The 15893-nt window shown below is 42.4% G+C and overlaps 2 non-coding genes and 5 pseudogenes across 2 annotated transcripts; all 7 read left to right on the top strand.

Moving 5' to 3' along the window:
* The first annotated feature begins 552 nt into the window (after positions 1–552).
* On the top strand, positions 553–660 carry LOC130360040 (U2 spliceosomal RNA; annotated as a pseudogene).
* Positions 661–1889: 1229 nt separating this feature from the next.
* Positions 1890–2082, top strand: LOC130359993 (U2 spliceosomal RNA). Its single transcript, XR_008890514.1, has one exon. It is a non-coding gene; the product is annotated as a U2 spliceosomal RNA (small nuclear RNA).
* A 1205-nt stretch (positions 2083–3287) lies between these two features.
* On the top strand, positions 3288–3395 carry LOC130360041 (U2 spliceosomal RNA; annotated as a pseudogene).
* Positions 3396–4622: 1227 nt separating this feature from the next.
* LOC130359996 (U2 spliceosomal RNA) lies at positions 4623–4725 on the top strand (annotated as a pseudogene).
* Positions 4726–7414: 2689 nt separating this feature from the next.
* LOC130359966 (U2 spliceosomal RNA) lies at positions 7415–7522 on the top strand (annotated as a pseudogene).
* A 4017-nt stretch (positions 7523–11539) lies between these two features.
* LOC130360032 (U2 spliceosomal RNA) lies at positions 11540–11647 on the top strand (annotated as a pseudogene).
* Positions 11648–14285: 2638 nt separating this feature from the next.
* LOC130360011 (U2 spliceosomal RNA) lies at positions 14286–14471 on the top strand. Its single transcript, XR_008890520.1, has one exon. It is a non-coding gene; the product is annotated as a U2 spliceosomal RNA (small nuclear RNA).
* The last annotated feature ends 1422 nt before the right edge of the window (positions 14472–15893 follow it).

Below are 15893 nucleotides of genomic sequence, written 5' to 3' on the forward strand. Positions count from 1 at the left end.
AACATCTGACCTTTGTTGTGTATGTAACCATGGAGATTGTGATGTCGCCTAGGCCCACCAAAGAACAGCCTTGTCAGAAGAAGCAGCACCATAGGTTGTCAAATAAGCTGGATTTAACCAAGACAAGTGAGTCCAATAGGATGCAGGTATGTCCTCTATCCTTACAGCTTCCCGTGGCTGTTGGTTTTATACCGTTTGGGGACAGCCAAGGAGGCGTCAGCAGGCAACACAGGTAAGTGTGTGCTTGTGTGTGTGTGTGTGTGTTTCCTATGCAGATCCTAAACCCAGTATCAAATGCAAGTAGGAGGAGTAAGAAGGGTTCCTGCCAAAGCTAGGTTAAGGATTGCATTTAAAAATGGTCCATCAGAGTGAAATGGACTCCCATCTTCCTGCTTAGCAATAATGATATGGGTTTAGGGTCTGCTGTGTGTACTGGTGGGTGACTGCCACCCAGCCAGAGTGTGTATGGGAGGCTGCCAGCCAGCCTCCCTTCCTACAAGTAGTGATGGTATATGTGAAGGGGACAGCGTTGGTTCCTCCCCTTTCACAGTTATCACTTCTCATCCTTCCTTTTGGCTGATATCAAATGTGGTGTCTGTTTATATCAGTTTAATATCTGATATGTCCCCTATCTGGTAGCATATATTAAGTGCACCACCAGGTTTCAGTGTTGGAAAGAAAGATTACCTGTTTATTTGCTGCTGGTGCAGCTGCTTGCTGGCTAGTCCAGTGGGCCCCTACTGCATGCAAAAAACAATAGGTGGATAGGACATCAGTTATGAGGCATTTGTTTGTACAAACTGCTGCTCACAACTAATGTTGTAATATAGTGTCTCCATCTGCTGGTGGTATTGAATAAGCAATAGTGCAATGATAGGGTCTGAAAGAGAAGAAAAATAAGAAGCAGCAGCATAGGAAAGAAGGAAAACATGGAGAGAAGAAAAAAAAGAAGGTAAAAATGAGGTGAAAACATGTTTAAAAAAGTATTTCCATCTCTCTCTCTCTCTATATATGTATATACATATATATATATATATATATATATATATTTAAAAGGAAAAAAAAAAATATATATATATAGAGAGAGAGAGAGAGAGATAAATATATAAAGAGATAGATGGGTGGATAGATAGATAGATAAATAGATACACATACATACATATGTGTGTATTGTTGGAGTTGCAAACATGGGTGCACTTGACAAACTCAGTGCGGCTATTCCCCATTGAAAGATTGTTGCATCCAGGACCCTTAGCACTGTGATATGCTACTCAATACCAATGGCATGGCCAGGTGTAAACAACATCTGACCTTTGTTGTGTATGTAACCATGGAGATTGTGATGTCGCCTAGGCCCTCGCCTAGGCCCAGCAAAGAACAGCCTTGTCAGAAGCAGCACTGCCATGAGCAGAAGAAGCAGCACCATAGGTTGTCAAATAAACTGGATTTAACCAAGACAAGTGAGTCCAATAGGATGCAGGTATGTCCTCTATCCTTACAGCTTCCCGTGGCTGTTGGTTTTATACCGTTTGGGGACAGCCAAGGAGGCGTCAGCAGGCAACACAGGTAAGTGTGTGCTTGTGTGTGTGTGTGTGTTTCCTATGCAGATCCTAAACCCAGTATCAAATGCAAGTAGGAGGAGTAAGAAGGGTTCCTGCCAAAGCCAGGTTATGGATTTCATTTAAAAATGGTCCATCAGAGTGAAATGGACTCCCATCTTCCTGCTTAGCAATAATGATATGGGTTTAGGGTCTGCTGTGTGTACTGGTGGGTGACTGCCACCCAGCCAGAGTGTGTATGGGAGGCTGCCAGCCAGCCTCCCTTCCTACAAGTAGTAATGGTGCATGTGAAGGGGACAGCGTTGGTTCCTCCCCTTTCACAGTTATCACTTCTCATCCTTCCTTTTGGCTGGTATCAAATGTGGTGTCTGTTTGTATCAGTTTAATATCTGATATGTTCCCTATCTGGTAGCATATATTAAGTGCATCACCAGGTTTCAGTGTTGGAAAGAAAGAATACCTGTTTATTTGCTGCAGCTGCTTGCTGGCTAGTCCAGTGGGCCCCTACTGCAGGCAAAAGACAATAGGTGGTGCCTATGTGCCTAGGTGGATAGGACATCAGCTATGAGGCATTTGTTTGTACAAACTGCTGCTCACAACTAATGTTGTAATATAGTGTCTCCATCTGCTGGTGGTATTGAATAAGCAATAGTGCAATGATAGGGTCTGAAAAGAAGAAAAATAAGAAGCAGCAGCATAGGAAAAAAGGAGGAAAGAAGGAAAACATGGAGAGAAGAAAAAAAAAGAAGGTAAAAATGAGGTGAAAACATGTTTAAAAAAGTATTTCCATCTCTCTCTCTCTCTCTCTCTATATATATATGTATAAACATATATATATATATATATATATATATATATATATTTAAAAGGAAAAAAAATTATATATATATATATATACATATATAGTGAGAGAGAGAGAGATAAATATATATAGAGATAGATGGGTGGATATATAGATGGATAGATAGATAGATAGATAGATAGATAGATACACATACATACATACATACATACATTCATACATACATACATATGTGTGTATTGTTGGAGTTGCAAACATGGGTGCACTTGACAAACTCAGTGCGGCTATTCCCCATTGAAAGATTGTTGAATCCAGGACCCTTAGCAGTGTGATATGCTACTCAATACCACTGGCATGGCCAGGTGTAAACAACATCTGACCTTTGTTGTGTATGTAACCATGGAGATTGTGATGTCGCCTAGGCCCACCAAAGAACAGCCTTGTCAGAAGAAGCAGCACCATAGGTTGTCAAATAAGCTGGATTTAACCAAGACAAGTGAGTCCAATAGGATGCAGGTATGTCCTCTATCCTTACAGCTTCCCGTGGCTGTTGGTTTTATACCGTTTGGGGACAGCCAAGGAGGCGTCAGCAGGCAACACAGGTAAGTGTGTGCTTGTGTGTGTGTGTGTGTGTGTGTTTCCTATGCAGATCCTAAACCCAGTATCAAATGCAAGTAGGAGGAGTAAGAAGGGTTCCTGCCAAAGCTAGGTTAAGGATTGCATTTAAAAATGGTCCATCAGAGTGAAATGGACTCCCATCTTCCTGCTTAGCAATAATGATATGGGTTTAGGGTCTGCTGTGTGTACTGGTGGGTGACTGCCACCTAGCCAGAGTGTGTATGGGAGGCTGCCAGCCAGCCTCCCTTCCTACAAGTAGTGATGGTATATGTGAAGGGGACAGCGTTGGTTCCTCCCCTTTCACAGTTATCACTTCTCATCCTTCCTTTTGGCTGATATCAAATGTGGTGTCTGTTTATATCAGTTTAATATCTGATATGTCCCCTATCTGGTAGCATATATTAAGTGCACCACCAGGTTTCAGTGTTGGAAAGAAAGATTACCTGTTTATTTGCTGCTGGTGCAGCTGCTTGCTGGCTAGTCCAGTGGGCCCCTACTGCATGCAAAAAACAATAGGTGGATAGGACATCAGTTATGAGGCATTTGTTTGTACAAACTGCTGCTCACAACTAATGTTGTAATATAGTGTCTCCATCTGCTGGTGGTATTGAATAAGCAATAGTGCAATGATAGGGTCTGAAAGAGAAGAAAAATAAGAAGCAGCAGCATAGGAAAGAAGGAAAACATGGAGAGAAGAAAAAAAAGAAGGTAAAAATGAGGTGAAAACATGTTTAAAAAAGTATTTCCATCTCTCTCTCTCTCTATATATGTATATACATATATATATATATATATATATATATTTAAAAGGAAAAAAAAAAATATATATATATAGAGAGAGAGAGAGAGAGATAAATATATAAAGAGATAGATGGGTGGATAGATAGATAGATAAATAGATACACATACATACATATGTGTGTATTGTTGGAGTTGCAAACATGGGTGCACTTGACAAACTCAGTGCGGCTATTCCCCATTGAAAGATTGTTGCATCCAGGACCCTTAGCACTGTGATATGCTACTCAATACCAATGGCATGGCCAGGTGTAAACAACATCTGACCTTTGTTGTGTATGTAACCATGGAGATTGTGATGTCGCCTAGGCCCTCGCCTAGGCCCAGCAAAGAACAGCCTTGTCAGAAGCAGCACTGCCATGAGCAGAAGAAGCAGCACCATAGGTTGTCAAATAAACTGGATTTAACCAAGACAAGTGAGTCCAATAGGATGCAGGTATGTCCTCTATCCTTACAGCTTCCCGTGGCTGTTGGTTTTATACCGTTTGGGGACAGCCAAGGAGGCGTCAGCAGGCAACACAGGTAAGTGTGTGCTTGTGTGTGTGTGTGTGTTTCCTATGCAGATCCTAAACCCAGTATCAAATGCAAGTAGGAGGAGTAAGAAGGGTTCCTGCCAAAGCCAGGTTATGGATTTCATTTAAAAATGGTCCATCAGAGTGAAATGGACTCCCATCTTCCTGCTTAGCAATAATGATATGGGTTTAGGGTCTGCTGTGTGTACTGGTGGGTGACTGCCACCCAGCCAGAGTGTGTATGGGAGGCTGCCAGCCAGCCTCCCTTCCTACAAGTAGTAATGGTGCATGTGAAGGGGACAGCGTTGGTTCCTCCCCTTTCACAGTTATCACTTCTCATCCTTCCTTTTGGCTGGTATCAAATGTGGTGTCTGTTTGTATCAGTTTAATATCTGATATGTTCCCTATCTGGTAGCATATATTAAGTGCATCACCAGGTTTCAGTGTTGGAAAGAAAGATTACCTGTTTATTTGCTGCAGCTGCTTGCTGGCTAGTCCAGTGGGCCCCTACTGCAGGCAAAAGACAATAGGTGGTGCCTATGTGCCTAGGTGGATAGGACATCAGCTATGAGGCATTTGTTTGTACAAACTGCTGCTCACAACTAATGTTGTAATATAGTGTCTCCATCTGCTGGTGGTATTGAATAAGCAATAGTGCAATGATAGGGTCTGAAAAGAAGAAAAATAAGAAGCAGCAGCATAGGAAAAAAGGAGGAAAGAAGGAAAACATGGAGAGAAGAAAAAAAAAGAAGGTAAAAATGAGGTGAAAACATGTTTAAAAAAGTATTTCCATCTCTCTCTCTTTCTATATATGTATATACATATATATATATTTAAAAGAAAAAAAAATTATATATATATATATATATATATATAAATATATATATACATATATATATATATATATAGAGAGAGAGAGAGAGAGAGAGATAAATATATATAGAGATAGATTGGTGGATAGATAGATAGATAGATAGATAGATACACATACACACATACACATACACACATACATACATACATATGTGTGTATTGTTGGAGTTGCAAACATGGGTGCACTTGACAAACTCAGTGCGGCTATTCCCCATTGAAAGATTTTTGCATCCAGGACCCTTAGCACTGTGATATGCTACTCAATACCACTGGCATGGCCAGGTGTAAGCAACATCTGACCTTGGTTGTGTATGTAACCATGGAGATTGTGATGTCGCCTAGGCCCACCAAAGAACAGCCTTGTCAGAAGCAGCACTGCCATGAGCAGAAGCAGCAGCACCATAGGTTGTCAAATAAGCTGGATTTAACCAAGACAAGTGAGTCCAATAGGATGCAGGTATGTCCCCTATCCTTACAGCTTCCCGTGGCTGTTGGTTTTATGCCGTTTGGGGACAGCCAAGGAGGCGTCAGCAGGCAACACAGGTAAGTGTGTGCTTGTGTGTGTGTGTGTGTGTTTCCTATGCAGATCCTAAACCCAGTATCAAATGCAAGTAGGAGGAGTAAGAAGGGTTCCTGCCAAAGCCAGATTATGGATTGCATTAATAAATGGTCCATCAGAGTGAAATGGACTCTCATCTTCCTGCTTAGCAATAATGATATGGGTTTAGGGTCTGCTGTGTGTACTGGTGGGTGACTGCCACCCAGCCAGAGTGTGTATGGGAGGCTGCCAGCCAGCCTCCCTTCCTACAAGTAGTGATGGTGCATGTGAAGGGGACAGCGTTGGTTCCTCCCCTTTTCCAGTTATCACTTCTCATCCTTCCTTTTGGCTGGTATCAAATGTGGTGTCTGTTTATATCAGTTTAATATCTGATATGTCCCCTATCTGGTAGCATATATTAAGTGCACCACCAGGTTTCAGTGTTGGAAAGAAAGATTACCTGTTTATTTGCTGCTGCTGCAGCTGCTTGCTGGCTAGTCCAGTGGGCCCCTACTGCAGGCAAGAGACAATAGGTGGTGCCTATGTGCCTAAGTGGATAGGACATCAGCTATGAGGCATTTGTTTGTACAAATTGCTGCTCACAACTAATGTTGTAATATAGTGTCTCCATCTGCTGGTGGTATTGAATAAGCAATAGTGCAATGATAGGGTCTGAAAAGAAGAAAAATAAGAAGCAGCAGCATAGGAAAAAAGGAGGAAAGAAGGAAAACATGGAGAGAAGAAAAAAAAAGAAGGTAAAAATGAGGTGAAAACATGTTTAAAAAAGTATTTCCATCTCTCTCTCTATATGTATATATGTATATACATATATATATATATATATATATATATATATTTAAATGAAAAAAAAAAATATATATATATATATACATATATATATAGAGAGAGAGAGAGAGATAAATATATATAGAGATAGATGGGTGGATAAATAGATAGATAGATACACATACATACATACATACATATGTGTGTATTGTTGGAGTTGCAAACATGGGTGCACTTGACAAACTCAGTGCGGCTATTCCCCATTGAAAGATTGTTGCATCCAGGACCCTTAGCACTGTGATATGCTACTCAATACCACTGGCATGGCCAGGTGTAAACAACATCTGACCTTTGTTGTGTACGTAACCATGGAGATTGTGATGTCGCCTAGGCCCACCAAAGAACAGCCTTGTCAGAAGCAGCACTGCCATGAGCAGAAGCAGCAGCACCATAGGTTGTCAAATAAGCTGGATTTAACCAAGACAAGTGAGTCCAATAGGATGCAGGTATGTCCTCTATCCTTACAGCTTCCCGTGGCTGTTGGTTTTATACCGTTTGGGGACAGCCAAGGAGGCCTCAGCAGGCAACACAGGTAAGTGTGTGCTTGTGTGTGTGTGTGTGTGTTTGTGTGTGTGTTTCCTATGCAGATCCTAAACCCAGTATCAAATGCAAGTAGGAGGAGTAAGAAGGGTTCCTGCCAAAGCCAGGTTATGGATTGCATTTAAAAATGGTCCATCAGAGTGAAATGGACTCCCATCTTCCTGCTTAGCAATAATGATATGGGTTTAGAGTCTGCTGTGTGTACTGGTGGGTGACTGCCACCCAGCCAGAGTGTGTATGGGAGGCTGCCAGCCAGCCTCCCTTCCTTCCTACAAGTAGTGATGGTGCATGTGAAGGGGACAGCGTTGGTTCCTCCCCTTTCACAGTTATCACTTATCATCCTTCCTTTTGGCTGGTATCAAATGTGGTGTCTGTTTATATCAGTTTAATATCTGATATGTCACCTATCTGGTAGCATATATTAATTGCACCACCAGGTTTCAGTGTTGGAAAGAAAGATTACCAATTTTTTTGCTGTTGTTGCAGCTGCTTGCTGGCTATTCCAGTGGGCCCCTACTGCAGGCAAAAGACAATAGGTGGTGCCTATGTGCCTAGGTGGATAGGACATCAGCTATGAGGCATTTGTTTGTACAAACTGCTGCTCACAACTAATGTTGTAATATAGTGTCTCCATCTGCTGGTGGTATTGAATAAGCAATAGTGCAATGATAGGGTCTGAAAAATAAGAAGCAGCAACATAGGAAAAAAGGAGGAAAGAAGGAAGGTAAAAATGAGGTGAAAACATGTTTAAAAAAGTATTTCCATCTCTCTCTCTTTCTCTATATGTATATACATATATATATATATTTAAAAGAAAAAAAAAATATATATATATATATATATATATATATATAAATATATATATATATATATATAGAGAGAGAGAGAGAGAGAGATAAATATATATAGAGATAGATGGGTGGATAGATAGATAGATAGATAGATAGATATAGATATAGATATAGATACACATACATACATACATACATACATACATACATACGTGTGTATTGTTGGAGTTGCAAACATGGGTGCACTTGACAAACTCAGTGCGGCTATTCCCCATTGAAAGATTGTTGCATCCAGGACCCTTAGCACTGTGATATGCTACTCAATACCACTGGCATGGCCAGGTGTAAACAACATCTGACCTTTGTTGTGTATGTAACCATGGAGATTGTGATGTCGCCTAGGCCCACCAAAGAACAGCCTTGTCAGAAGCAGCACTGCCATGAGCAGAAGCAGCAGCACCATAGGTGGTCAAATAAGCTGGATTTAACTAAGACAAGTGAGTCCAATAGGATGCAGGTATGTCCTCTATCCTTACAGCTTCCCGTGGCTGTTGGTTTTATACCGTTTGGGGACAGCCAAGGAGGCGTCAGCAGGCAACACAGGTAAGTGTGTGCTTGTGTGTGTGTGTGTGTGTTTCCTATGCAGATCCTAAACCCAGTATCAAATGCAAGTAGGAGGAGTAAGAAGGGTTCCTGCCAAAGCCAGGTTATGGATTGCATTTAAAAATGGTCCATCAGAGTGAAATGGACTCCCATCTTCCTGCTTAGCAATAATGATATGGGTTTAGGTTCTGCTGTGTGTACTGGTGGGTGACTGCCACCCAGCCAGAGTGTGTATGGGAGGCTAACAGCCAGCCTCTCTTCCTACAAGTAGTGATGGTGCATGTGAAGGGAACAGCGTTGGTTCCTCCCCTTTCACAGTTATCACTTCTCATCCTTTCTTTTGGCTGGTATCAAATGTGGTGTCTGTTTATATCAGCTTAATATCTGATATGTCCCCTTTCTGGTAGCATATATTAAGTGCACCACCAGGTTTCAGTGTTGGAAAGAAAGATTATCTGTTTATTTGCTGCAGCTGCTTGCTGGCTAGTCCAGTGGGCCCCTACTGCAGGCAAAAGACAATAGGTGGTGCCTATGTGCCTAGGTGGATAGGACATCAGCTATGAGGCATTTGTTTGTACAAACTGCTGCTCACATCTAATGTTGTAATATAGTGTCTCCATCTGCTGGTGGTATTGAATAAGCAATAGTGCAATGATAGGGTCTGAAAAAGAAGAAAAATAAGAAGCAGCAGCATAGGAAAAAAGGAGGAAAGTAGGAAAACATGTAGAGAAGAAAAAAAAGAAGGTAAAAATGAGGTGAAAACATGTTTAAAAAAGTATTTCCATCTCTCTCTCTCTCTCTCTATATATATATATATGTATAAACATATATATATATATATATATTTAAAAGGAAAAAAATTATATATATATATATATATACATATATAGTGAGAGAGAGAGAGATAAATATATATAGAGATAGATGGGTGGATATATAGATAGATAGATAGATAGATAGATACACATACATACATACATACATACATTCATACATACATACATATGTGTGTATTGTTGGAGTTGCAAACATGGGTGCACTTGACAAACTCAGTGCGGCTATTCCCCATTGAAAGATTGTTGCATCCAGGACCCTTAGCACTGTGATATGCCACTCAATACCACTGGCATGGCCAGGTGTAAACAACATCTGACCTTTGTTGTGTATGTAACCATGGAGATTGTGATGTCGCCTAGGCCCACCAAAGAACAGCCTTGTCAGAAGCAGCACTGCCATGAGCAGAAGTAGCAGCACCATAGGTTGTCAAATAAGCTGGATTTAACCAAGACAAGTGAGTCCAATAGGATGCAGGTATGTCCTCTATCCTTACAGCTTCCCGTGGCTGTTGGTTTTATACCGTTTGGGGACAGCCAAGGAGGCGTCAGCAGGCAACACAGGTAAGTGTGTGCTTGTGTGTGTTTCCTATGCAGATCCTAAACCCAGTATCAAATGCAAGTAGGGGAAGTAAGAAGGGTTCCTGCCAAAGCCAGGTTAAGGATTGCATTAAAAAATGGTCCATCAGAGTGAAATGGACTCCCATCTTCCTGCTTAGCAATAATGATATGGGTTTAGGGTCTGCTGTGTGTACTGGTGGGTGACTGCCACCCTGCCAGAGTGTGTATGGGAGGCTGCCAGCCAGCCTCCCTTCCTACAAGTAGTGATGGTGCATGTGAAGGGGACAGCGTTGGTTCCTCCCCTTTCACAGTTATCACTTCTCATCCTTCCTTATGGCTGGTATCAAATGTGGTGTCTGTTTATATCAGTTTAATATTTGATATGTCCCCTATCTGGTAGCATATATTAAGTGCACCACCAGGTTTCAGTGTTGGAAAGAAAGATTACCTGTTTATTTTGCTGCTGGTGCAGCTGCTTGCTGGCTAGTCCAGTGGGCCCCTACTGCAGGCAAAAGACAATAGGTGGTGCCTATGTGCCTAGGTGGATAGGACATCAGTTATGAGGCATTTGTTTGTACAAACTGCTGCTCACAAATAATGTTGTAATATAGTGTCTCCATCTGCTGGTGGTATTGAATAAGCAATGGTGCAATGATAGGGTCTGAAAAAGAAGAAAAATAAGAAGCAGCAGCATAGGAAAAAAGGAGGAAAGAAGGAAAACATGGAGAGAAGAAAAAAAGAAGGTAAAAATGAGGTGAAAACATGTTTAAAAAAGTATTTCCATCTCTCTCTCTATATGTATATACATATATATATATATATATATATTTAAAAGAAAAAAAATTATATATATATATATATATATATATATATATATACATATATACAGAGAGAGAGAGAGAGATAAATATATATAGAGATAGATGGGTGGATAGATAGATAGATAGATAGACATACATACATACATACATACATATGTGTGTATTGTTGGAGTTGCAAACATGGGTGCACTTGACAAACTCAGTGCGGCTATTCCCCATTGAAAGATTGTTGCATCCAGGACCCTTAGCACTGTGATATGCTACTCAATACCACTGGCATGGCCAGGTGTAAACAACATCTGACCTTTGTTGTGTATGTAACCATGGAGATTGTGATGTCGCCTAGGCCCACCAAAGAACAGCCTTGTCAGAAGAAGCAGCACCATAGGTTGTCAAATAAGCTGGATTTAACCAAGACAAGTGAGTCCAATAGGATGCAGGTATGTCCTCTATCCTTACAGCTTCCCGTGGCTGTTGGTTTTATACCGTTTGGGGACAGCCAAGGAGGCGTCAGCAGGCAACACAGGTAAGTGTGTGCTTGTGTGTGTGTGTGTGTTTCCTATGCAGATCCTAAACCCAGTATCAAATGCAAGTAGGAGGAGTAAGAAGGGTTCCTGCCAAAGCTAGGTTAAGGATTGCATTTAAAAATGGTCCATCAGAGTGAAATGGACTCCCATCTTCCTGCTTAGCAATAATGATATGGGTTTAGGGTCTGCTGTGTGTACTGGTGGGTGACTGCCACCCAGCCAGAGTGTGTATGGGAGGCTGCCAGCCAGCCTCCCTTCCTACAAGTAGTGATGGTATATGTGAAGGGGACAGCGTTGGTTCCTCCCCTTTCACAGTTATCACTTCTCATCCTTCCTTTTGGCTGATATCAAATGTGGTGTCTGTTTATATCAGTTTAATATCTGATATGTCTCCTATCTGGTAGCATATATTAAGTGCACCACCAGGTTTCAGTGTTGGAAAGAAAGATTACCTGTTTATTTGCTGCTGTTGCAGCTGCTTGCTGGCTAGTCCAGTGGGCCCCTACTGCATGCAATAAACAATAGGTGGATAGGACATCAGTTATGAGGCATTTGTTTGTACAAACTGCTGCTCACAACTAATGTTGTAATATAGTGTCTCCATCTGCTGGTGGTATTGAATAAGCAATAGTGCAATGATAGGGTCTGAAAAAGAAGAAAAATAAGAAGCAGCAGCATAGGAAAAAAGGAGGAAAGAAGGAAAACATGGAGAGAAGAAAAAAAAGAAGGTAAAAATGAGGTGAAAACATGTTTAAAAAAGTATTTCCATCTCTCTCTCTCTATATGTATATACATATATATATATATATATATATATATATATATTTAAAAGGAAAAAAAAAATATATATATAGAGAGAGAGAGAGAGAGAGATAAATATATAAAGAGATAGATGGGTGGATAGATAGATAGATAGATACACATACATACATATGTGTGTATTGTTGGAGTTGCAAACATGGGTGCACTTGACAAACTCAGTGCGGCTATTCCCCATTGAAAGATTGTTGCATCCAGGACCCTTAGCACTGTGATATGCTACTCAATACCAATGGCATGGCCAGGTGTAAACAACATCTGACCTTTGTTGTGTATGTAACCATGGAGATTGTGATGTCGCCTTGGCCCTCGCCTAGGCCCAGCAAAGAACAGCCTTGTCAGAAGCAGCACTGCCATGAGCAGAAGAAGCAGCACCATAGGTTGTCAAATAAACTGGATTTAACCAAGACAAGTGAGTCCAATAGGATGCAGGTATGTCCTCTATCCTTACAGCTTCCCGTGGCTGTTGGTTTTATACCGTTTGGGGACAGCCAAGGAGGCGTCAGCAGGCAACACAGGTAAGTGTGTGCTTGTGTGTGTGTATGTGTGTGTGTGTGTGTGTGTTTCCTATGCAGATCCTAAACCCAGTATCAAATGCAAGTAGGAGGAGTAAGAAGGGTTCCTGCCAAAGCCAGGTTATGGATTTCATTTAAAAATGGTCCATCAGAGTGAAATGGACTCCCATCTTCCTGCTTAGCAATAATGATATGGGTTTAGGGTCTGCTGTGTGTACTGGTGGGTGACTGCCACCCAGCCAGAGTGTGTATGGGAGGCTGCCAGCCAACCTCCCTTCCTACAAGTAGTAATGGTGCATGTGAAGGGGACATCGTTGGTTCCTCCCCTTTCACAGTTATCACTTCTCATCCTTCCTTTTGGCTGGTATCAAATGTGGTGTCTGTTTGTATCAGTTTAATATCTGATATGTCCCCTATCTGGTAGCATATATTAAGTGCATCACCAGGTTTCAGTGTTGGAAAGAAAGATTACCTGTTTATTTGCTGCAGCTGCTTGCTGGCTAGTCCAGTGGGCCCCTACTGCAGGCAATAGACAATAGGTGGTGCCTATGTGCCTAGGTGGATAGGACATCAGCTATGAGGCATTTGTTTGTACAAACTGCTGCTCACAAATAATGTTGTAATATAGTGTCTCCATCTGCTGGTGGTATTAAATAAGCAATAGTGCAATGATAGGGTCTGAAAAAGAAGAAAAATAAGAAGCAGCAGCATAGGAAAAAAGGAGGAAAGAAGGAAAACATGGAGAGAAGAAAAAAAAGAAGGTAAAAATGAGGTGAAAACATGTTTAAAAAAGTATTCCCATCTCTCTCTCTCTCTCTCTTTCTCTCTATGTACATACATATATATATATATATATATATATATATATATATATTTAAAAGAAAAAAAAAATATATATATACATATATATATATATAGAGAGAGATAAATATATATAAAGATAGATGGGTGGATAGATAGATAGATAGATAGATAGATACACATACACACATACACACATACACACATACATACATACATACATATGTGTGTATTGTTGGAGTTGCAAACATGGGTGCACTTGACAAACTCAGTGCGGCTATTCCCCATTGAAAGATTGTTGCATCCAGGACCCTTAGCACTGTGATATGCTACTCAATACCACTGGCATGGCCAGGTGTAAACAACATTTGACCTTTGTTGTGTATGTAACCATGGAGATTGTGATGTCGCCTAGGCCCACCAAAGATCAGCCTTGTCAGAAGCAGCAGCACCCTAGGTTGTCAAATAAGCTGGATTTAACCAAGACAAGTGAGTCCAATAGGATGCAGGTATGTCCTCTATCCTTACAGCTTCCCGTGGCTGTTGGTTTCATACCGTTTGGGGACAGCCAAGGAGGCGTCAGCAGGCAACACAGGTAAGTGTGTGCTTGTGTGTGTGTGTGTGTGTGTGTGTGTTTCCTATGCAGATCCTAAACCCAGTATCAAATGCAAGTAGGAGGAGTAAGAAGGGTTCCTGCCAAAGCCAGGTTATGGATTGCATTTAAAAATGGTCCATCAGAGTGAAATGGACTCCCATCTTCCTGCTTAGCAATAATGATATGGGTTTAGAGTCTGCTGTGTGTACTGGTGGGTGACTGCCACCCAGCCAGAGTGTGTATGGGAGGCTGCCAGCCAGCCTCCCTTCCTACAAGTAGTGATGGTGCATGTGAAGGGGACAGCGTTGGTTCCTCCCCTTTCACAGTTATCACTTCTCATCCTTCCTTTTGGCTGGTATCAAATGTGGTGTCTGTTTATATCAGTTTAATATCTGATATGTCCCCTATCTGGTAGCATATATTAAGTGCACCACTAGGTTTCAGTGTTGGAAAGAAAGATTATTTGTTTATTTACTACTGCTGCTGCAGCTGCTTGCTGGCTAGTCCAGTGGGCCCCTACTGCAGGCAAAAGACAATAGGTGGTGCCGCTTGTGTCTGGCCCCTGTTGGAGCGACCAGGCACAGGACTGCTGCTGCTGCTGAATGTTCTCTTTAATTGAATAAGCTCAGCAACCAGCACACCTGTGCAGGTTGGACATGACATGATAGGTAGAAGTCTTTCAGGTAGTGGGTGTTGAATCTTGTATGATGAGGTTTCTAGGAGGGGGTGTGTTATGCAGATTAGGGTGGATGGAGAGAGATCTGAGAAAGCCGTATGCTTTGGTGAGTCCTGGTTGGTATGGGTTTGTTGAGGTGTTCATGAGAAAGTTTGGTTTGATAGGTGTGAGACAGGATGTGTTAAAGGAGAAGAAGAGTATGGTGAAGTGTATTAGGGAGAAGGAAGTTCAGTGTAATATTAATATGGTGAGAGAATAGAATGTGAGTAAAGTGTGGAAGAGTTTGGAGACAGATGGTATGACTAATAGACAGAGAGAGATTGTATGGCAGAGTTTGCATGGTGCATTGCCAGTGAGAGAGGTACAGAAGAGTCGGGGGATTGGAAGAAGTGAGAGATGTCCGAGAGAGGGTTGTGGAGGGAATGAGATTATTATGCATTTGTTTTGGAATTGTGATAGAGCGCAAGAAGTGTGGAAGGGAATTGGTCCGTTGGCTAAAGAATTGATGGGGGTAAGAAAGTGGTCTTTTGAAGTGATTATGTTTGGTCTGGGGGTGGTAGGTGGGAGGAAGGAGAGAATGTTATATGTGTTGTTAGCAATAATTAAGGAGGTATTGTGGGATGTTAGGAATTTGTATATACCGTATTTATCGTCGTATAACACGCCTAAAGTCTATGTGCGTGTTATACGCCGATACCACCCCAGGAAAGGCAGGGGGAGAGAGGCCGTCGCTGCCCGCTTCTCTCCCCCTGCCTTCCCTGGGGTCTAGAGCCCTGCTGCCGGCCCTTCTCACCCCCTGGCTATCAGCGCCGCTGCCCGTTCTGTCCCCCTGACTATCGGTACCGGCGAGAGAAGGGGCAGCGGCACCCATTGCCTCCCCCCATCCCCGGTGGCATAATTACCTGGGTCGGGTCCGCGCTGCTGCAGACCTCCGGCGTGCGTCCCCTTCGTCATTGCTATGCGCTGCATGGCGCGGCGCATGACGTCAGTGCGCCGCGCTATTCATAGCAACGACGCAGGGGCTGCACGCCGGAGGCCTGCAGCAGCGCGGATGCGACCCAGGTAATTATGCCACCGGGGATGGGGGGAGGCAATGGGGCAGTGGCGCCGGCAATGGGTGCCGCTGCCCCTTCTCTCCCCTGGCTGTCGGCGCCGCTTCTCTCCCCCTGGCTATCGGCGCCGGCAATGGGGCGCCAGTACCGATAGTCAGGGGGACAGAACGGGCAGCGGCGCCGATAGCCAGGGGGAGAGAAGGGCCGGCAGCA

The sequence above is a fragment of the Hyla sarda genome, chromosome 2 (genome assembly GCF_029499605.1).
Source record: "Hyla sarda isolate aHylSar1 chromosome 2, aHylSar1.hap1, whole genome shotgun sequence".
NCBI classification, from domain to species: domain Eukaryota; kingdom Metazoa; phylum Chordata; class Amphibia; order Anura; family Hylidae; genus Hyla; species Hyla sarda.